The 23,720-nt window shown below is 44.2% G+C and overlaps 1 protein-coding gene across 1 annotated transcript in view; it reads left to right on the forward strand.

Moving 5' to 3' along the window:
• Positions 1-23,720, forward strand: part of OSGIN1 (oxidative stress induced growth inhibitor 1) — a 342,694-nt gene that overhangs the window by 141,562 nt on the left and 177,412 nt on the right. Inside the window, exon 7 of the mRNA XM_038772435.1 lies at positions 13,590-13,687. The gene's annotated coding sequence lies outside the window, so the exon portion shown is untranslated. The remainder of the gene's footprint in view (positions 1-13,589; positions 13,688-23,720) is intronic.

Genomic DNA, 23,720 nt, shown 5'->3' on the forward strand with positions numbered 1-23,720 from the left:
GTGTGTAGCCCCAAAGACCAATTTGGGAACTACAATTCCAGCTACACTGTGCACACAAAATGCTGGCCCTTGTTGTGTTTTCACAACTCACAGACCAAATGACTTCTGGAACACAGCCTTACACGTAATAGCTTTCCAAGAAGGCAAACATTAGGTCATTCTAGATTTTGTGGTCCTCTCAGGTTTCAAGGTCAGGTTGGGAAAGCCCAGAAAGAGATGGCTTGGGAAAGAGGCATATCTTCTGGCTTTGGTAGCTATTCCGTCAGCATTTTTCCATTCTGTTCATCCATCTTCACTCTCATGAAGTCAACTGTGGAACCCCAGAGCCCATGAGGCTCTAGGAGCAGAGTTTCCAAGAATCTAATCTCCAGTTTCAGTTAGAAAATACCCTGTTTCTGCCTTGACCTATGCCACCCTGCCTGCTGGGAATCCTCATCCTTAAAGCATTAAACTTTGGGGCAGTGTGAATGAAAGATAGAGCCCTTCATGGGTTGGGCCTAGTCTGGACTTCTTGAAGGAGCCAGACCTCTGGAGTCAGGTAGTAGTAATAGTATTTATTAACCCTTACTGTGTGCAGAGCACTGGGAAGAATACACAGGTGTGAATTAAACACGGTCCCTGTCATTCAGGGGGCTCACAATCTCGGTCAGACTTGGGCTAACCAGTGGGTAGCTCAAACAGACCACTTCTCCCTCACAATCCTCATTTTGGGGCTTTCAGACTGTGGGGAACAGCAGCTGGGGCACTTCCACACACACCCCTTAGATAAGAAGCGCATTATGGGTAGGGAACATGCCTGTTAATTTTGTTGTACTGTACTTTCCCAAGCATTTAGTACAGTATAGAGAAGGAGCATGGCTTAGCAGATAGATCACGGGCCTGGAAGTCAGAAGGTCATGGGTTCTAATCCCTAATCCCGGCTCCACCACTCGTCTGCTGTGTGACCTTGGGCAAGTTGCTTCAATTCTCTGGGGCTCAGTTACCTCATCTGTAAAATGGGAATTAAGACTGTGAGCCCCTTGTGGGACAGGGACTGTGTCCAACCTGGTGTGCCTGGCACACCATAAGCACTTAACACATACCATCATTATTATTATTATTATTATGCTCTGCGCATTATAAATGCTCAGTTAATACTCGGTTACTTTTGGTCTGTTTTGGTGCTCAGATACAGAGGCTGGAGCTGGAACCAGGCTAGGCCTGGTGTGGATTGTGGTTTCCAGCCCACTCAGGGCTCCGTAATTGAGGTTCCCAGCAGCCAAGAACTATTTCTTACTAAGTAGTCTATCAGTCAGCAGATGGAAACAGAGGATCTGGTAGCCTAAACAGCTTCCTCCATCCCCAATTTAATTAATCAAATCTCAATTTCAGACCATAACCTTCTCCCTCAATTTTTTTTAATTAAAAAAAAATTCCACTGTATGTGTCTCTCAATGGCAGAGCAAACATTCCAGGTTTCTTTGAGAAGTCTGCCCCTGCTTTTACAGAGAAGATTAGCTTCCTCTCACCCTCCTTCCTTCCCTTCTGTCCCTCTTTCCTTCATTCCTTCCTCCTTCCGTTCCTCTTTCCATCCTTATTGTCCTTCCTCCTTTTTTCCATCCTTCCTTTCTTTTCCTTCTTTCCTTCCGTCCTTCCTCCCTTTTTTGTGGTATTTATTGTCAGCTCCTCCTCTAAACTGAAAGCTCCTTGTGGGCAGGGAACATGTCTACCAACTCTGTTATATTGTACTCTCCCAAGCATTTGCTACAGTGCTTTGCACATAGTAAGCACTCAGTAAATGCTATTGATTGATTGAATAGCCAATATGTATGGAACACCATATTTGGGTGCTATGAAAGAGCAGGATCCATGATTCAAACCACCCACTTCTAGGATTGGTAAAGTTTTGGCCACCCTATGAAACTGTGGTACAGTGCAATTTTAATATTTGCATTTCATTCTAGCCACCACAGTTTAAGAAAGCATCATAGAACTGGAGAAGACACAGAGAAGGGCAGCCATGGAGACAGAGTTGAGGGCAGGGAATGTGTCTACCAACTCAGTTGGATTGTACACCTCCAAGTGTTTAGTACAGTGGTCTGCACACAGTAAGTACTCAATACCTAGCACAGATTGATAGGCTTTCTTATGAAGATAGGCTAAAATAATTAGGAGGTTAGGACTTGAGTCAGGAAAGGCATAGTCTGAGAAGGGGACATGATTAAAGTGTACAGAATCATGAAGGGTTTGGACAAGGCAAGTACAGACTTATTGTTCACCAAATCTTACAGCACCAGGTTGAAGGGCCACCCACTGAAGCTTGGCGATGGTAGGTTCAAAATATGCAAAAGGAAACACTTGGAAGCACAGCTTGAGGTAAACATAGGGAATTTGTTATCATGGGAAGTTATGCGGGCAAAAATGTCAGCAGGTTCAGCGGAGGTTTGTATGAATTCATGTACTAGAGATCTAGAGATGTTCAAGAAGAGTTAGGATTATTGAATGTTCCTTCTGTAATCATCAAAATAGATGTCAAGGAGGGCAACCAGCACACACTGCCCTGAAAGCACCTCAAAAAGGCAATTTGTGCTTGGTGCATCGGTACCACAAGGAGATTGGCACCAGCTGATACTCCTGATCTCCTCCCTGGAATCTGCTTTAAAGGGAGTAATGTGGAGGAAAGATGAGGATCATTGTTTGGAAAGATGAGCTGCATTATGATGAAGACTTCATTGCCTTTAAACCACCTGCCCGAGAGATCACAGAGATTCTGACCAATATGAGGCACACCTCCTGGCTCCCACAGTGACAGCATGCTCAGCTTTGCACACATGGGTGTAACCCTCTGATGGGCCTGAGATTGAATTTAGATTGTTAGCAGGATCTGATGAAGCCAGAAAGTTCAGGCCCAAAGAATCTGAATCAAATGGTCCTGAGGCAGGCAGACTCACTGTCATGGCCTGGAAAAGATTCCTAGCTTAATCCCTCTGCCATTCAGAAGTGCTTCCTTTCCCTAGTCCCTCAGCAAAATGTGTTGGTTGCTTGTCTGACCTACTCCTGGAACAGGCAATGAGACTTTAATTTCATGTGCTTGGTTTTTGCATTGGGAGGAGTCTTTCACAGCACATTATTTGGCTAAGCTCCATAACTTCCTTTTGATTTTTTTATGACCCATTTACTTTAAAGTTTTCAAAGTATGTGGTTAACCACTCCACTCCCACTAAGGTTAGCACACTCACCAGAGCTCTTGCTCTGCCTAATACTTTGAAATCTGAGACCTTGAGGAATTGGAAATTAGTGATAAAATCAAACACACACACACACACACACACACACACACACACACACACACACACACACACACACACACACACACACACACACACACACACCCCACCCCCCCCCACCCCCAAGCATTCGTAAAGGATAGAAGAAATTAGGTAAGGATGAGGAGTTAGGACTTAAAGGCTTGTGTCAGGTGGTCAAGGCAGGATGGAGCGAAGATAATAATGATGGTATTTGTTAAGCACTTACTATGTGACAAGCACTGTTCTAAGCTCTGAGCACTGATTCCAGGGCCTTAGCTTCCAGGGGGTAGAGTTGAAAAAGATGGGAGAACAGAGAAGACAGCAGAAATAAAGAGAGGGAGAAAGCCCCCCTAAAAATCTCACCTCCTCCAGGATGACTTCCCTGATTCATTCTCAACATCCCAAGGCCTCGCTGAATTAAGCCTCACCATTGGCTTTAAGGCGCAATCTAAGAGTAAGGTAGGGAAGGGTTTGATGGTAGGCACAAAAGCAAAGATGAAATAATGTAAATCCCAAAATAACTTAAAAGACAAAGTTAAGTGTCCAGCAGGTCAGGTTGTAAAGGGGACTGGTAGGTACTTTAAGATGCAGCCTTCCCAAGTCAACAATCCAGTTGCAACCAAAGTTTTCCCAATGTTCAAGAATTTGTAGAGTCTAGGCACTGCAACAGCTCACATCCCCCATGGCCCCACATGAACAGGATATGGTGGGAGTTCGGACCCTGTGTGGAGTGATGGGAAGGGAAGTTCTATGATGAATGCATGAACAGGCCCAGAACAGTCCACGTCTTACCAGGGAAGCAGCACGGCGTGGTGGATAGAGCACGGGCCTGGGAGTCAGGTCATGGGGTTCTAATCCCAGCTTTGCCACTTGTCTGCTGTGTAACCTTGGGCAAGTCACTTCTCTGTGCCTCAGTTACCTTATCTGTAAAATGGGGATGAGGGACTGTGTCCCACCCAATTTGCTTGTATCAACCCCAGGGCTTTGTATAGTGAGTGCTTAACAAATACCATAGTTATTATTATTATAATTATCATTATTATTGCCTACTTTTGAAGGAAACCCACCCCCACATCCCAACACCCTACCTACCTCAAGTTCAACAACCTCTTCTCTCTACAAGTTGAAAGGTGAGAATCTTCCTCCCCTGGATGGACTTGACATTTGCCTCAGCCTGGAAGAAGGCTGGTTACAGCTGATGAAATTCCAAGTAAAGCTGCAGCAAAAAGGTTCAGATTTTGATAAACCCACATTTCTCATGGGTCTGGCAGAATAAAGTGGAGTGTGCTCCTGTAGATTCTCTATTCCGAACAATACTCATGTTTTATTCCAGAAATGGGTCAGATATGACAGGCATAGTGTCGGTATGCTCACAACATCCAGTGTGTGGGTGAGGTCAGCAGTAAGGGGACAGGTACATTATTGTTTGCCTTTTCACAATAGGAAAACAATGGCTGGAGAGTAGACTCTCCTTTCATTTGTTAGATTTTTTTTTCTTTTTTCCTTTTTCCTGTTTTCCTTTTTTCCCCATTCTTACACTACCCACACTCCATCAGCTCATTGGCATTTGAAGCCATGCTCGTTGTATCACACCTTGGCTGGGTGAGACCCGTGAAGAGACTAGACCCCGGCAGAAACCCCAAGCAGATGCTTTCCGGTGAACTGAAGTGGAAGGACCAAAATCAAAAAGGAACCCAGAAAATGTTTTAAAGACAGTGAAGTGAAACTTCAGACAATGTGACAGAGCTGTGGCCAGTTGGGAAACTGAGGCAACAGATAGTCAATCCAGTTTGGCATGTAACTATTAGAAATGGAATGACTTTTTCTGGGCAGAGGCTTCTTGGAAATCACAACACCAGGGAGAAAGAATAAAAACAGGCTCCAGTCACTAATGGAAGTAAATGTGTCAGTACAGTAAGGAAGCAGTGTGGCCTAGTAGAAGGAGCAAGGACCTGGAAGTCAGAAGACCTGGGTTCTAATTTTGGCTCTGCCACCTGCCTGCTGTGTGACCTTGGGCAAGTCATGTAACTTCTCTGTGCCTCAGTTACCTCATCTGTAAAATGGAGATTAAATCCCTCTCCCTCTGACTTAGACTGTGAGCCCCATGTGGGTCAGGGACTGTGTCCAAGCTGATTACCTTGTATCTACCTCAGCGTTTAGAACAGTGCTTGACACATATTAAGTGCTTCACAGATACCCTAATTATCAATTATTATTATTATTAAGGAAAGATCTTTGAATGTACAAGATGAGGAAGATGTTGCCAGCATGCATTGGCCCTATCAGTTACTCCCATGCACACATTGTGTGTGTGTGTGTGTGTGTGTGAGAGAGAGAGAGAGAGAGAGAGAGACATCTTTGGCAGAGTGGCATCCTTAATCCAAAATAATACATATCTTTCTATCTATGTTGCATATGTATTGTGATTGTAATAATTAATGAAGCATTCTAGCATCTCCATGAGGTAGAACAAGAATCCCCCCCCACCTTCCGCACCTTGCCCTCATACACAAGGAATGGTTAAAGAGTTTTTCCAAGAACACACACTGGCTATGTTTGCCTGGGCTAAAGTATTTTTGAAAGCATTTTTTTTACCAGAAAATTCTGCCTGGGGAAAACCTCATGTTAGTTCCAACCTAATGTTAGTAGGAACTGTGCTGTGTACACAAGGCTAATGATCTGGGAGTCACATCCCACTAGGCCCTTCCCTGAGCCATGAAGTCAGTAATGTACAGCAAGCTGATTGACAGGTAATAATAATAATGATGATGGTATTTGTTAAGCGCTTACTATGTGCCAAACACTGAACTAAGCGCTGAGGTAGATACAAGATAATCAGGTTGTCCCACGTGGGACTCACAATCTTAATCCCCATTTTACAGATGAGGTAACTGAGGCACAGAGAAGTTAAGTGACTTGCCCAAAGTCACACAGCCGATAAGTGGTAGAGTCAGGATTAGAACCCACAACCTATGACTCCCAAGCCCGTGCTCTTTCCACTAAACCATGCAGCTTCTCTAGAGGTAGTACTTTAGGCTTTTCCCTTCTCACCTCCCCTTTTCACTGCTGCCTCGGGAGGGTCTCAAGGCAGTCCCCAGAATCCAGGCAGGATGGCAGCAGAGCGAACTGGGCCAGGGTTGATCCACTTAATCCATTCAGTTGTATTTATTGAGTACTTGCTGTGTGCAAAGCACTGTGCTAAGCACTTGGGAGAGTACAATATAACAATAAACAGCCACATTCCCTTCCCACAATGAACTAACAGCCTAGAGGGTCCAGGACAGTGACAGCCCAGCGAATCTCTAGGCCAAAGTTTCTTGCCTTCCATCGCCCCAGACTCTACCCATGCTCGTATGCTCATTTCCCTGACACTTCCCGGGCTCACATCGAGTCCAGAGCAGCAGTTACTGTGGAGGTAAAAATGGGGTCAGAAGCGTCAAAGTCGATTCACCTGTGCTGGGCAGCAGCGGCATAGAAGGTTAAAGGCAGATGATCAAGTGATCAAAATGTCGATCAGAGACAATGGCAGATACTCAAGTTTTTACTGTGCGGAGGAAAGCAATGGTAAACCACTTCCATATCGTTACCGAGAAAACTCTATGGATACACATACCAGAACAACTTTACGAAAGAAGATGGGACGTGCTGAAGAAGGTGTGTCCGTGGAGTCGCCATGGGTCGGAAGCGAGTCGACGGCATTTGAAGAAAAAAAATAGGGTAGAGGGGAAAGAAGTATTTGGCAAATGGCTTCTTGGAAGGCGCCCCCTATGGTTGCAGAAACCACTTTGAAATGGGGTTGGTCAAAAGTTGTTGTTATAAAAGGGGCGCTAGGTAGGGTGCTTAGAGCCCCCAGCATCTCTGGAAAGAAATCATCAATCAAGCAGACTCTTGAGCTAATTCATAGTTCTGCTCACAGACATAATCTCACACAACAGTTTCCTGTCTGCTCTATTTCAGCCTAATGCTTTTGAGTCTGACTATGCTGAACTGTGTTAAAAATTATTGGGATCAAATCCTCCCAACACTGACTGACTAGTGTGTGAAATATCACTATGGATGTTAAGGTGCACATGGTTGCTGAGAACATTTTTCAAGTTGCCATTCAGTTCGCCCTTTGCATCCTTGGGCTGTAAATTGTTGGCTTCATAAGAGGTTCTTCTCCCAAGTTCTCTTTCAGGAACTTCGAGGATTTAATTTTCCCCCTCAGTCTTCCTCCATTTTAACATTATTACTCTATGTTTGTTGACTTTTCCTCCTGTGAACCTCTTGTGATAGGAATCAATACCCAGGGCACAATATTTACACCCTACTGACTTAGTGTCCACAGAAGGTGAGGATTCTTTCACCTCAAGACTTCAGTATAAAAATTTTTATTTTTATCTCCCCAGTTGGAATATAAGGCAGGGAACTGTCACTTTGCTATTTTGTACTTCTCAAGCACCTAGTACAGTGCACTGCACCAAGTGCTCAATAAATGCCACTACTACTATTACTACTGGCAGTAGTAGTAGTAGTCTGAATAGAGTCAAAGAGGACTAATGAAACTCTATAGAAATGCTTGGGCATGTCACTCCCCTCCTCAAAAATCTCCAGTGGTTGCTTTCAACCTTCGCGTGAAGCAAAAACTCCTCACTGTGGGCTTCAAAGCTCTCCATCACCTTGCCCCCTCCTACCTCACCTCCCTTCTCTCCTTTTACAGCCCAGCCTGCACACTCCACTCCTCTGCCGCTAACCTCCTCAATGTGCCTCGTTCTTGCCTGTCCCACCGTCGACCCCTGGCCCACGTCCTACCTCTAGTCTGGAATGCCCTCCCTCCACACATCTGTCAAACTAGCTCTGTTCCCCCTTCAAAGCCCTACTGAGAGCTCACCTCCTCCAGGAAGCCTTCCCAGACTGAACCCCTCCTTTTCCTCTACTCCTCCCTGCCCCATCACCCCCACTCCTTCCCTCTGCCCAACCCCCTTCCCCTCCCCACAGCATTTGTATATATTTGTACATATTTATTACTCTATTTTATTAATGATGTGTATATATCTATAATTCTATTTATCTATGTGGATGGTATTGACACCTGTCTACTTGTTTTGTTCTGCTGTTTGTCTCCCCCTTCTAGACCGTGAGCCTGTTGTTGGGTAGGGACTATATCTGTTGCTGAATTGTACTTTCCAAGTGCTTGGTACAGTGCTCTGTACACAGTAAGCGCTCAATAAATACGATTGATTGAATGAATGAATGAATGAATAATGCTTGTCACAGTAACATATACTGTCAATCCCATGTGGGATAGGTACTGTGTCCAATGTGATTATCTCGCATCTACACCAACTCTTAGAACAGTGCTTGGCACACAGTAAGCACTTAAATACAATTTTCCTGATACTCATCTGAGAGTGAGACAGATGTTACCATTTGCTTGCCATTTGTTACCATACCTCCTCTAATCTGTGCCCCACCATAAGAACAGTTTGTGGGGTATGTCCTGAGACTGTGTTTCCATGAATGTAGGGAATGGCTCAGGGCTTAGACCTTCCTATTAGAAACCTTGTGTGCAGAACTGGCTCGAGGACTGTGTGGCCCACCCTATACTCTCTTCTCACCAGACAATACCTACCCAAACGAGCTGGAGTGGCCGGAAGGAGCAGTGGTGGAAACCTGATGGTTCAGCATATCAGTCTCCTCAGGTCATGACCTGAGGACCTCGAAGCAGTACTTATTTCCTCTTTCAAGAGCCTCCTCGATCAAGAAATCAGTCAATCAATCATATTTACTGTGCTTACTGTGGGCAGAGCTCTGTACTAAGCGCTTGGGGAAGTACAGTATAACAGAGTTGGTAGATGTGTTCTCGGCCCACAATGAGCTTACAGTCTAGAGGGGGAGACAGACATTAAAGTAAAGAAATCAATTTACAGATATTCGATCGTATTTATTGAGCACTTACTGTATGCAAAGCACTGTACTAAGCGCTTGGGAGAGTACAGTATAACAACAGGCACATTCCTGCCCACAACGAGCTCACAGTCTAGAGGGGGAGATATGTATATAAGTGATGTGGGGCTGAGGGGGGTTGAATAAAGGGAGTAAATCCAAGTGCCAGGGTGACACAGAAGGGAGTGGGAGAAGAGAAAATGAGGGCTTAGTCAGGGAAGGCCTCTTGGAGGAGATGAGGTGTGCGTTCTATAAGGCTTTGAAGGTGGGGCGAGTAGTCATCGGTCAGATATGAAAGAGGGACAGCATTCCAGGCAAAAGGTTGGCAGAGAGCTAGATGAGATCGAAGTACAGTGAGTAGGGTAGCATTAGAGAGCGAAGCGTGCAGGCTGAGTTGTAGTTGGAGACCAGTGAGGTATCATAGGAGCTCCTACAGCTTTCACCTGGGAAGGTGCCTTGCCCTCAGGGCATTGATGCGGCAGGGCTGGCTCCATCATGGCTACCACCCCGGCAAGAGGGGGCTTACTTGGTGAGGGGTCCAGGGCAATTGCCCCCCTCATAACCTTCCTTCTTTTAACCCTGACAGCGTGAATGCAGTCACCTGAACCTATGTGAATGGAATTGGCAGGCACTGCTCTTGTGGTGCTTGAGAAGGGTTAGGACTAATGGGGGCTTGTCTGTTTGATTTAAACACTTCTGTTCTTCTTATAGCTCATTCTTATCTCTGGAAAAAAAAGGCTTTGCTTGATTGGTTCTTATTAATTTATAGAGCTCCAGTCCCATCTGTCATGGCCTCGTGCAATATTTAGACCAAATGAAAAGACCCATATAAAACCCTTTTAAAACTATAAAAACAAACGAATCTAACATTCAAAAAAGTCTTCAACTTGATTTAAAGCAATGGGTTGTGTCCTAGGAACTTAATGAGAAAAAGAGTATGGGCACACATTTCTGAGACTGCAGGCTACATTTTGCTACAAAGCAGAGTTATTTAGATCAATCATTCCCAAGCATGGGCACCTGGTAATTTGGGGAGTACCACAGAACACTTGCTGGAACTCCTTCGAGGTGCCAGCAGTAGTGTTTGAGCTCTATTCCCAACACTGTTTCAGTTCCATCCCATCCCAGCAGCACTAGAATCTCTTTCGTTTGGTCACCTGTTGTCACCTTCTTAGAGTGTGAGCCTCCGGAGGTCCAGAGATTGAGACGTTTATCCTTTACTGTATTTGTTGTATCCTTTCCCAGCCCTTAGTACAGTACTTTTCACACAGTAAACACTCAATAAACATCATTGAACAAATGAATGAATTTAAAAAAGCCTCTCATCCCCCTCCTGCCTGCATCTCATCCTCCAAAGAACCAGGCATGTGGAGAGAGGTTGGAGCCCAGAGCAACCAGCAGATCTCCATGCTAGGAACCAGGAAAACAGAAGGAGGCTTTATGAAGGACTGGGGAATAATAGTAATAAGGATGATGGCATTTATTAAGTGCTTACTATGTGCAAAGCACTGTTCTAAACACTGGGGAGGTTACAAGGTGATCAGGTTGTCCCACATGGGGCTCATAGTCTTAATCCCCATTTTACAGATGAGGTAACTGAGGCACAGAGAAGTTAAGTGACTTGCCCAAAGTCACACAGCTGACAATTGGCAGAGCTGGGGTTTGAACCCATGACCTCTGATTCCAAAGCCCGGGCTCTTTCCACTAAGCCAAGCAGCTTCTCTAAAAGGAAGGTTCTTAGAAGAGAGGAATGGAAGGGAGAGTAGAGGCAAGGAAACACATTAAAAAGAACAGGACGGGTGAAGATAAAGTCAAAAGACTAGGTCGGGGAAGAGGAAAAGAAAGCAACAGGAAGGAAAAAGGAGAAGTGAAAAAGAAAATGGGAGATGATAAGGGAGGGAAAAGTATGAAGATTCAGAAAGGAGATGCATAAGAGAACAGAATAAATGAAAGTGTGATAGACCCCAGAAAAAGTGAAAAGATGAGAAAGGAGAAATCAAGGGGTGGGGGGGGGGGGGGAAGATAGATGACACAAAACCAAAGAGAACAGAAAGATTTGGAAAGAATGATCGGGGGACCATTCATCCTAATTTCTCCCAGATGTTCCTAGTTTAGGGGGGTTCTGATACTCTAGAAATCTCATCCGAACTCCTAGAATGGCCAGGTAGAGCTAGGGCCAGGAGCGCGCTCGGACGCTCAGACCCCAAGCAATTGTTTCTAGAAATTAGCATTCAGTCTTGCATGCATGGCCTTACCACAGCATTACCAGAGAAAGTATAAGTTTTTGTGAGCTTCCAACTTGGAGAAATATTTCGAGCATAGAAGATCTTCCTTATGCCCATTTTCAATTTTTCTGGAAGGTGGGTCTCCGGCTGGAGTGGTGGGGCCATGGCAGCTGAAAAATTCCACACACTGCCTCCGCCTACCAGTTGGGGCTCTTTGTTTAAATCTCCTCTAAGAAGGCAAGGGCTATAAATGAAAGGGAATGGATGGTTGAGAGAGAGACTGGGTGGGTGGGCAGATGGATGGGAGAGAGTAGGAGGGGGGTGGGAAAGATTGAGCTTGAGTGGATGCGAGAAGTTGTTCGGTGTCTTAATAAAAGTCCTCCCTTCAGCTTATGCTTGGGTGAAAACAATAACATAAGAAGATCCAGACACGTAGTTATTTATGCTTGATATTGTAATGGTGATCAAGGACATTTTGGTGAGAAACTGCTTTGCCTCACTTCTGTCAGAGACCATCCAACTGCTTGAAATATTTATAATGCACTGGAAAAAATGCTTGGCATTTCCCAATATTTTGCTGAAGAATTTGTGTGCATGGACTGCTAATGGGGCTGCTGTCGTGAATGCTGAGAAAAATGGTCTACTTATTCTTTGTGACATGGACTGCAACCAAGACATATATCACTCTTGATGTTTAGGTCACCAAGAGTGAATATTTTATGATCTTCTTATTTGTCTTCTGCCTCTGCCCAGAGGAATTAGTGAGTACCTAATGACCCTAATCTTCCTTTAAAACAGAAGTGCTATGTAGTAGTCATCAGGGTATATACTCCCTTCCATGACTGATAGCAGTGAGAAGAAAGAAAAATTCTATAAAGCTCTAGATAAACTCATTGTATCAAGAAGACTATACTCAGGGTGACTGTGATGTCAATATGGCATCTAGATTCAGACCAACCTGAAGGTCTATAGGGCAGATTGTAATATCAAACTTTCCCTATGCCTGTGAGATTGTACCTACCACAAGACACCACATCCGACTTCTGAACAGTTCTATTAATGCCACTTATGTGCCATACTGACCATCAAAATGGCATGACAGGTCCTGGAATGCTCTTGACCCACCAACGTTGAAATAATTCTCATCACGTCACATTTTCTCTGTGTGGGCATGTGAAGAGAATGTAGGACATTACGCTGTCCAAACAACTGCTTCTCAGCTGAAATAGGGGTAATAATAATGATAATAATAATCATGGTATTTGTTAAGTGCTTACTTCATTCATTCATTCAATTGTATTTATTGAGTGCTTACTGTGTGCAGAGCACTGTACTAAGCGCTTGGGAAGTACAAGTTGGCAACATATAGAGATGGTCCCTACCCAACAGTGGGCTCACAGTCTAGAAGGGGGAGACAGGGAACAAAACTAAACATATTAACAAAATAAAATAAATAGAATAAATATGTACAAATAAAATAAATAAATAAATAGAGTAATAAATGCGTACAAACATATATACATATATACAGGTGCTGTGGGGAGAGGAAGGAAGTAAGGCGGGGGGATGGGGAGGGGGAGGAGGGAGAGAGAAAGGAGGGGGCTCAGTCTGGGAAGGCCTCCTGGAGGAGGTGAGCTCTCAGTAGGGCTTACTTGTAAATGGTGTTTCAAAGAAGCATTTTATAGGCACCATGAAGCATACTGTGGGCATAGGGTGAGAAGTTGGAAACAACTCCTGAAGATATAAAAGAACAAATCTACTTTGCACCACTGTACTCTGAGGTTGCATTGCAAGTTTGGGAGCACATGGTCAATGATTTTCTTTAATAGCCAGTTGGGGAAGACACTAAGAGTTTGTTGGCAATGACGAGCAATGAGAATACACAACAGTTTCTACAGTTTGCTCTCTCCCTTTTCTTCATGAAGATGGTGAAAATGGTGAAAATCCATTGTGCTCTGCACACATGGGTTCGTATCCCACCCTCGTTGAAATTTTAAGCACATAGTACAATGCTCTGCACACAGTGCTCAATAAATATGATTGAATGAAAATGGTTATGTTTCTGAAATCTTGAGGCATTTTCTCAATGCCCCAAATGTTGAGAAAGATCCTGTGCAGGCAACTAAGTGTAACATCCCCTTCTTGATTGCAGATCTGAGAACCAGGGGCTTGGCCATTCTTCATGGATCCAACTATGGTCATGACTTCATTAAATGTTGGAGCAAAAGCCAGATCTTCACATGTGGCCAGGTAAGCTATTCTTCATAGAAACTCCTCCTAAATGTTTAGGAAATCATTGATGTGTTGGTGCCAACTCTTGTTTGCAGTGAGATCAGAGCCACCTCTACGCTTTGGTGGTTCTGTGGCTGTGACAATAGGCTTAAATACAGGTTTCTCTTACTAGTCGCAGGACTTCGGTTCCCGAAAGTACCCACAGTTAGTAAAACCAAAGACTTATGAAGTATAACGGGCTTCCAGGAATTGTCCAATGTCCATCACACCCAGTGGTTAAATTCAAGAAAGTTTGTGAAAAAAGCACAAACAAAAAGCATTCTTAGCCCTATTGGTTATTTGCTGCTCTAGTTGCAGGGAAAATCAGAGTGTTTAAAGTTCACTGTTGCCATAGTGCTGGGCACAAGGTATTGGGATTACTTATCAGTAGGTCATTAGCTTTACACAGGAAACTTAATTTTAATTGTTTAAAGTTCATCCTTAACGTAAGTTTACGGTTACAATTAGTTCCATGGTTACAATTAGTTCTGTCCTAATCCTCCTCGACCTCTCAGCTGCCTTTGACACTGTGGACCACCCCCTTCTCCTCAACACGTTATCTGACCTTGGCTTCACAGACTCCGTCCTCTCCTGGTTCTCCTCTTATCTCTCCAGTCGTTCTTTCTCAGTCTCTTTTGCAGGCTCCTCCTCCCCCTCCCATCCTCTTACTGTGGGGGTTCCCCAAGGTTCAGTGCTTGGTCCCCTTCTGTTCTCAATCTACACTCACCCGCTTGGTGAGCTCATTCGCTTCCACGGCTTCAACTATCATCTCTACGCTGATGACACCCAGATCTACATCTCTGCCCCTGCTCTCTCCCCCTCCCTCCAGGCTCGCATCTCCTCCTGCCTTCAGGACATCTCCATCTGGATGTCCGCCCACCACCTAAAGCTCAACATGTCGAAGACTGAGCTCCTTGTCTTCCCTCCCAAACCTTGTCCTCTCCCTGACTTTCCCATCTCTGTTGACGGCACTACCATCCTTCCCGTCTCACAAGCCCGCAACCTTGGTGTCATCCTCGACTCCGCTCTCTCATTCACCCCTCACATCCAAGCCGTCACCAAAACCTGCCGGTCTCAGCTCCGCAACATTGCCAAGATCCGCCCTTTCCTCTCCATCCAAACCGCTACCCTGCTCATTCAAGCTCTCATCCTATCCCGTCTGGACTACTGCACTAGCCTTCTCTCTGATCTCCCATCCTCGTGTCTCTCTCCACTTCAATCCATACTTCATGCTGCTGCCCGGATTATCTTTGTCCAGAAACGCTCTGGACATATTACTCCCCTCCTCAAAAACCTCCAATGGCTACCGATCAATCTGTGCATCAGGCAGAAACTCCTCACCCTGGGCTTCAAGGCTGTCCATCACCTCACCCCCTCCTACCTCACCTCCCTTCTCTCCTTCTACTGCCCAGCCCGCACCCTCCGCTCCTCCACCGCTAATCTCCTCAATGTACCTCGCTCTCGCCTGTCCCGCCGTCGACCCCCGGCCCACGTCATCCCCCGGGCCTGGAATGCCCTCCCTCTGCCCATCCGCCGCGCTAGCTCTCTTCCTCCCTTCAAGGCCCTGCTGAGAGCTCACCTCCTCCAGGAGGCCTTCCCAGACTGAGCCCCTTCTTTCTTCTCCCCCTCGTCTCCCTCTCCATCCCCCCGTCTTACCTCCTTCCCTTCCCCACAGCACCTGTATATATGTATATATGGTTGTACATATTTATTACTCTATTTATTTATTTATTTATTTATTTTACCTGTACATTTCTATCCTACTTATTTTATTTTGTTGGTATGTTTGGTTCTGTTCTCTGTCTCCCCCTTTTAGACTGTGAGCCCACTGTTGGGTAGGGACTGTCTCTATGTGATGCCAATTTGTACTTCCCAAGCGCTTAGTACAGTGGTCTGCACATAGTAAGCGCTCAATAAATACGATTGATTGATTGATTGATTCCATGGGTAATACTAATAAGCTACTGATGCAATAATGGGAGAACACAATGCTTTCCCAGTGAGAGCACAGCTGGCTTGAAATGACAGGTAATATTACCTACCACCATAAAAAACCACGGTTACTCCTAGCTGCATTCCATGGTAGCCGAATAGTGTACAGAAAATTGAAAAAATAATAATAATTATTATGGCATTTATTAAGCGCTTACTATGTGCAAAAAACTGTTATAAGCTCTAGGGCGGTTACAAGGTGATCAAGTTGTCCCACAGGGGTCTCACAGTCTTAATCCCCATTTTTACAGATGAGGTAACTGAGGCACAGAGAAGTTGTGACTTACCCAAAGTCACAGAGCTGACAGTTGGCAGAGCTGGGATTTGAACCCATGACCTCTGACTCCAAAGCCCATACTCTTTCCACTGAGCCATGCTACTAGGTACTGTACTCAAAACCTTGGTTGGAAAAACAACAGTTGCCAAGGGAAACCTCTACACTCTTCAGGGATGTGTGTATAGGTCCTTGATTTGGTTTTGGTCTGCTTACTCTTGTATTTCTTCAGCCTTGGCATTCCATCTCCTGTTATACATATTTCTTAGTTTGGATGTTTTGTTTTGTTTTTTACTCAGTGCTCAACGCAGTATAAACAGATTTCTGAAAAGAGAAAGTTTTAGGAAAAAAGACTTAAAAAAGTCTTTTGTTATCCTTTGGAAGAATGAAAAGAGTAGGTGCCTGTTCAGTTAGGGAAGTGGTGAGAGTATATTGGTAGTAATTGTCTAAAAGGAGTTCGTCGGTTTGGTCAGTTTATCAGACTCTGTGTGTGGGATTGAATGCTGAAACATCCATCAGTTACAAGGAATCCAACAGGCTGTTTGATATATTGGGGTATCGTTGATTATGAAAGCACAGCTTGCACACATTTATTCAAATTATCATGCCTATTTTTGCATATAAAGCAATATGCTCATATTTTAGTTGCTCTAAAGTGGAAAAAGGCAAAGCCACCTTTTTGAGAGTACCCGGTTTAATAAAGCAAAGAAAACAGAGCCAGACACTTCTCACATTAACCTCTGTGATTTTCAAATGCAACTGTGTAGCTTTTATGGAAGATGTTGCTTTGCCTTATAGTGTTCACAGAAGCGGAGAGGATCGAAAGGGAAACTGGGAACCAAATCATTCTTTTTTGGGTGCTCTGCTTTTATAATTACACCTGACTCTTTTCTATTCAGTAACCTTTCTTCCCTCTCTCTTTGGATTTATCTGTTGTCAAGAAAAAGTAATACATATTTAATATGACTCTATCCATTCAGGGGATTATGGATCTAAAAATATTTTGTTTCTTCAGAGTGAATGCCTGGGTGTTTTGTATCTTTCCTGTGGTATCAGAGGAGGATGTGGTCAGGAGGAAATTGGATAAAGTCCTTTCATCAGCCCGAATGGTATTTGAATCATTTAATTTAAGATCTGCCAACCTCAGGAGATTATTTTATTTTTCAAGCCTATTTTAGCCCACTAGAAGAGTCAGCCTAAATCCGAACAGTGTGAATAAGTAATGTCTTGCACTTGCACACGGATAATCTCTGAAGTTCTGTATTTGTGTGGGCAGCTAAATTGGGGAAAATCACTTTGGGGAGAGTTCAAAAATAATCTGTAATTCTGAAATGCGCCCTTGACATTTCGGGTCCTGGAACATGAGTGTCTTTAGTGGCTTCCCTTTCGTCTTCTTCCTTGAGGCTGCTGTTCTGAATATTTTCTGAAAGGAGGTTGCTTGGAGTACAGGACTGGTGATTGAACCTTTGCAATCAGTATTTGCATACTCTCTGTTCCAAGCAGATAGCTAGGTAGAGAATCTTAAACAAATTAAGTGCTAGTCACAGCCCTGATTCTGTTCCCTTTTTATTATCTTTGGTGATGTTTAAACTTGCTGTAGTTTTTTTTTCCTTTCAGAGTTGCACTTTGCATTCTAATCAGACATTAGAACTCGAAAGATGTGCCTGCTCAAAGCAAATCTAATGGCAAGTTGGAAAAGATTTTCCCAAATCTACAGGCTTCCTAGTGTCCTAAATAATATCTCTCCTACTATTCAGCTAGCTTTTAGGAGTGAATGCTGGATATTTTTTTTGATCACAGTTTAACAGGGTTGGACTCCAAAGCACTATCTTGAGCTAGTTCCAGTAGAGTGTTTTTTTTTTTTTCCATGAGATTGCTTCTTGATTGGTCCAGAAGCCTGCCTGTTTGGCGAGTGCTGCCTCAGAGTTCTGGCAGTCATATGCTAATATTTAAGCACTTTTTCTTCATACCTATCCATTTTTCCCTGTTCTTCTTTCTGCAAATAATTTTGGGTTTGCCTCCCCTGCTTATCTGTAAGCTTCTTAAGGTCAAGGATCATGTCTTCTGGCTCTGTTGTACTCTCCCAAGGCGAGGCCTCCCAATGTGGGGATGGGGGGCAGAATTGGTTGGAGTGGCAGGGCTGAGGGCTAGAAAATACTACTTGCCACTTAGATGAAGGGGCATGGCATAAATTGGGAGGCAGAATTGGAGGTTGGGACTCCACAGACATGAATTGATCTTGCCTGGATAAACCATTCAACACTAATGATAATAATAATGGCATGTGTTAAGCACTTACTATGTGCCAGGCACTGTTCTAAGCCCTGGGATAGATACAAGATAGATTGGACACAGTCCCTGTCCCACATAATAGGGCTCACACTGTCCCCATTTTACAGATGAGGGAACTGAGGCCCAGAGAAGTGAAGTGACTTGCCCAAAGTCATACAGCTGATAAGTGGCGGAGCCGGGATTAGAACCCACGACTTCTGACTCCCAGGCCCATGCTCTATCCACTAGGCCATGCTGCTTCCCTATGTTGTCATGGTACCTAAAGTAGCTTTTGCCTTCTTCATTTCAGGGCCTCAGGTGGTCATTTTCCACAGGAAAATTCCTATAAAAAACGACAACCAAATCTTGCAGACAAATGTGAAGGCCACCAAAAGCCATGAAAAATTCTTGACTCCCTTCCCCCCAATAATCAATCAATCAACCAATCAATCGTATTTATTGAGTGCTTAGTGTGTGCAGAGCACTGTACTAAGTGCTTGGGAAGTACAAGTTGGCAACATATAGAGACGGTCCCTACCCAACAGTGCCTTCCCACAGTCTAGAAGGAGGGAAGGTGCTCTTTGGCCAAATGTAGGGCATTTAGGTAAAAGCAAAAAGGAAGGAAACAAGTTGCTCTCCCTGCCTCTTAGACTGTGAGCCCCATGCGGAGTTCAGTCTGTATCCAATCAGATCCCCTTATGTCTACCCCAGTATTTAATATTAAGTTATGGGTTAGCATGTTGTAAGCACATAATACCATAAAATTAACTAACAATATTTATTTTTTCAAAAGACTGAGCTCAGCCTTCCCCATCCTGAGCCTGGACTTTAAAGTACTCAATCACCTTGCCCCCTCCTACCATACCTAGCTTATTTCCTAATACAACCCAGCCCGCAAACTTCGCTCCTCTGATGCTAACCTACTCACTGTACCTTGATCTCTATCTTGCCGCTGACCTCTCGCCCACTTCCTGCCACTGACCAGAAATGCCCTCCCTCTTCATATCCAACAGACAATTACTCTCCCCACCTTCAAAGCCTTAATGAAGCTTTTATATCATATATTATAAACTACTTATTTATTCATATTAACGTCTGTCTCCCCAACTAACCTATAAGCTTGTTAAGAGCAGGGAACGTGTCTGCTAATTCAGCTGTATTGTACTCTCCCAAGCACCTAATATAGTACTCTGTACAAAGTAAGTGCTCAATAAACACCATTATTTGATTGACTGATTGATTGAAGGCATGTCTCTTCCAAGAGGCTGACTAAGCCCTCATTTCCTCTTCTACTGTTCCCTTCTGCCTCACCCTTGCACTTGGATTTGCTCCCTTTTTTTACTCTTCCCTCAGCCCCACAGCAGTTATATCTGTAATTTATTTCTTTATATTAATGTCTCTTCCCTTCTAACTGTAAGCCAGCCCATTGTGGGCAGAGAATGTGTCTGCTGAATTGTACTTTCCCAAGCAGTTACTACAGTGCTCTGCACACAGTAAGCACTCAATAAATATGATTAACTAACTGCAGTAGCAGTATATTTTGGTTTATCGTCCACTAACTCAGCTTAGTGAAAGATAAACCAAAACAAAGAACATTGAAATAAATATTTAGTCTCCTTTTCTCCCTCTCTTCTTACACTTTAGGCTGGCCATGGGACACAGGTAGCCATAGAGTTGTCCTTCGATTCTAAGATGATGCTGCCAATATTAAGATTGCATCCATGAATGTGAGTGTTACTGAGAGAAAATCTCTTGCACATTTGCATATTTGTCCATGAAAATAGAGTAGGGTGACTTTTCTGGCCCTCGTCATTCAGTGTGAGCATTGCTCAGACTCTAATGACTAAGAGGGCAAGGATTTGTCCTAACACCAACAAGTAGGACAAGTGCTTGAGCTGTTTTGCCAGTAAGTGGTGATGGTTTGCACTGAGCCATCCACACTCTTCCGCCCAGTCCCCCTGTGCCCAGAAGCACAAAAGGCCACCTGGCTGGTAGGGAAAAAGGGTGCAGTTTTGGGTCATGAAACAGAAATTTTCTGAGGCCTCAATAGCTACAGACATCACTGTACCCTTACCCTTTGGTAAACCATTATTGGCTACTCAACAACACATAACATTGACTTATTGGAAGGGTTAGGGTTCTTTTCCACTTCCATGCAAAAGCCAAGGGAAAAGCAAAAAAACCAAAAAGCAAAAAAAAAAAAACCCTGCAGAGATCAATAACAGCAACAACAAAAACACAGTGTCCTCCATACACCTAAAGCATGGCCTAGTGGAAAGAGCTAGAGCTTGGGAGAAGAGGTCATGGGTTCTAAACCTGGCTCTGCCACTTGTTAGCTGTGTGACTTTGGGCAAGTCACTTCACTTCTCTGTGCCTCAGTTACCCCATCTGAAAAATGGAGATTAAGATTGTGAGCCCCATCTGGGGCAAACTGATAACCTTGTGTCTCTCTGAGCGCTTAGAACAGTGCTTGGCACATAGTAAGCACTTAACAAATACCATCATTATCATTATTATTATTAACTAAACAGTTGGCAAAAAACAACAGGAGCCTCAAAACAGGGCATAAACAGGCAAGAGCTGTAGTTTCAGGGAGCAGCACAATGTCACCAGATTTCCATCTCTGGACTAATTGGGAGGGTCTGATCCTAGTAATTGTCTGACTGTGAAACCATCCTCCCCCATAAGGTTCCACTCTGAAGCAGAAAGACCTCCTGGGAACAAAGTGCACCCATCTCCATTAGTTCTCCTTCAGCAAGCTAGAGTGTCCCACACAGTGCTCTGAACTACAGCCTGTGTGCTGCAATTGACGCCATACTTTCTGGATGATGAACTCTCGTTCTTACACTGTGCAGAGTGGGTTCGATATGCAGTTGACATTTGTAATCAGTGAAGGAATAATGAAAAAAATTCACACATTTTTCATCCTCAGTCAGGAAGCCAGAAGCTAGCACTTAGTACAGTCCTCCACACACAGTAAGTGCTCAATAAATATGAATGAATGAATGAATGAATGAATGTATGAAGACCAATGATTCCCCAGAAGCCGCCTTTTCTGGGTTGGGCCAGTGGAAGGACACATGAAGAAGAGAAATGGCTTACCCTACTTACTGCCCTCCCATTGTCTGCATCCAGTTGGTTCATTTTTGTTTAGGGAGACTCTCACGTCTTACAATATAGAATATTGGCAATAAAAAGGGGTTTGGTAATGGAAGTGCTAGTTGTAGATAGTGATAGAGTGGAAAAACATGCTAAGGAGGGCTATGAGGCAGGGGGACCACACTTAACCAGAAATCCCTCCCCTGCTTTCCTGGGCTAATCCAATGGAGAGCCATGGGTTGCCCTGAAGACCCCTCTTTCCCAGACTAAGCCACTGTAGGGAAATGGAGGTCAAAAGCAGAAGAACAAACATAAAGAGAGGGGAGGCTTTCTCTGGTTGCTGCCCTTCTAGTGCCTAATTCTAGGTCATGGGACTCGGGTAGTTGGAGCAAGGGAAGCAGTGTGGCCTAGTGGGAAGAGCATGGGCCTGGAGTCAGAGGACCTGATTTTTAATAATAATAATGATAGCATTTGTTAAGCACTTACTATGTGCCAAGCACTGTTCTAAGCACTGGGGTAGATACAAGGTCATCAGGTTGGCCCACATGGGGCTCACAGTCTTAATCCCCATTTTTACAGATGAGGTAACTGAGGCACAGAGAAGTTAAGTGACTTGCCCACAGTCACTCAGCAGACAAGTGGCGGAGCCGGTATTAGAACCCATGACCTCTGACTCCCAAGCCCTTGCTCTTTCCACTAGGCCACGCTGCTTCTCACTTACCAGCTGTGTGACCTTGGGCATGGCACTTAACTTCTCTGTACCTCAGGTCCCTCATGTGCGAAATAGGGAGTCAATACCCATTTTCCCTCTTACTTAGACTGCGAACCCCATGTGAGACCTGATTATCTTGTCTCTAACCCACTGATTAGCTCAGCGCTCTGCACATAGTAAGCACTCAATAAAGACCATTGATTGATACAGTGCTTGGCACATAGTAAGCACATAACTACCACAGTTATTATTATTATTACCATTAATAATAATAATATTATTGCCTAATTCTAGGTCTTGGGACCTAGGTAGTAGGAGAAGGGAGAAGAAGCCCATCAGTCCAATGATAGTTCATTGGGTCACCAGCGGGGGCCAAGGAATGGAATCAATGTAATGACCTGGATTAATGAAACGCCATAACAAACTAGACTGGGCCAACCCAAAGCAAAGAGTGAGATATAAGGGCTTTGTGGGATCAGGTCTGCCAACTCCCCAAATCAATCAGTCACTCGATATTGATTGAGCCAGGTACTGTGTGCAGAGGACTGGACTAAGCACTTTGAAAAGTGCCATACAATGGAGTTGATAGCCACACAAGGAGCTCCGGAATGCTTAGTCCATTGCTCTGCACACAGTAAGCACTCAGTCGACACCATGAATGGATTGATTGATGGATAGATTGTGGGGACTAGGAAGTTTAGGAATTTCTTTTTTGTCCTAAATCCCTTCCAGGTGATCGAAAATGCATATTTTTAGGTACTTAGTGCCCTCAATGCGTTTCCTGCTGTGATGTTTTACAGAGTGGGGAGAGTATTCAAATTCACTTGAACCAAATTAGATCCAATCAATCGATCAAGCAATCATATTTATTGAGTGCTTTCTGGGTTCAGAGCACTCTACTAAGTGCCTTTTTTTATTTAAGTGCTTACTATGTGCCAGAAACTGAACTAAGTGTTGGGGTAGATCATCAGTTTGAAGAGTACAATGTAGCAGAGTTGGTAGACATGTTCCCTACCCACATGAGCTTACAATCTAGGGGGAGAGACAGACATTAATATAAATAAATTACAGATAAGTACGTAAGTGCCATGAGGCTGAAGGAGGAGTGAATAAAGGGCAAAAATCCAAATGCAAGGACAACGCAGAAGGGAGTGGGAGAAGAGGCAATGAGGGCTTAGTCGGGAAAGGCTTCTTGAGGAAATGTATTCATTAAATCGTATTTATTGAGTGCTTACTGTGTGCAGAGCACTGTACTAGGCACTTGGAAAGTACAATTTGTCAACAGAGACAGCCCCTACCCAACAACGGGCTTACAGTCTAGAAGGTGGGGGGACATGTGCTTGTGATGCCAATTTGTACTTCCCAAGCACTTAGTACAGTGCTCTGCACATAGTAAGCGCTCAATAAATACGATTGATTGATTGATTGATTGATTTTAAGATGGGAAGAGAATATTCCAGGTCATCTTGTGCTGGCTGGTCGGAGGGGATCTCATGGAAACAGTGAGGCCTGTAATCCCAAATTAGTCCATGAAGGCCTGTAATGCCAACCCTAGGACAAATGAGCTAGGGTCATCCTGGTTACATTTTGCTATCATCTGCCCTGCAAGGTACACTGAACTTGTATTGTGGGTCTGCATCTTTCCCCCAGAGAAGTTTCATTGG

Source organism: Tachyglossus aculeatus, chromosome X1 (assembly GCF_015852505.1).
Source record: "Tachyglossus aculeatus isolate mTacAcu1 chromosome X1, mTacAcu1.pri, whole genome shotgun sequence".
Lineage (NCBI taxonomy): Eukaryota > Metazoa > Chordata > Mammalia > Monotremata > Tachyglossidae > Tachyglossus > Tachyglossus aculeatus.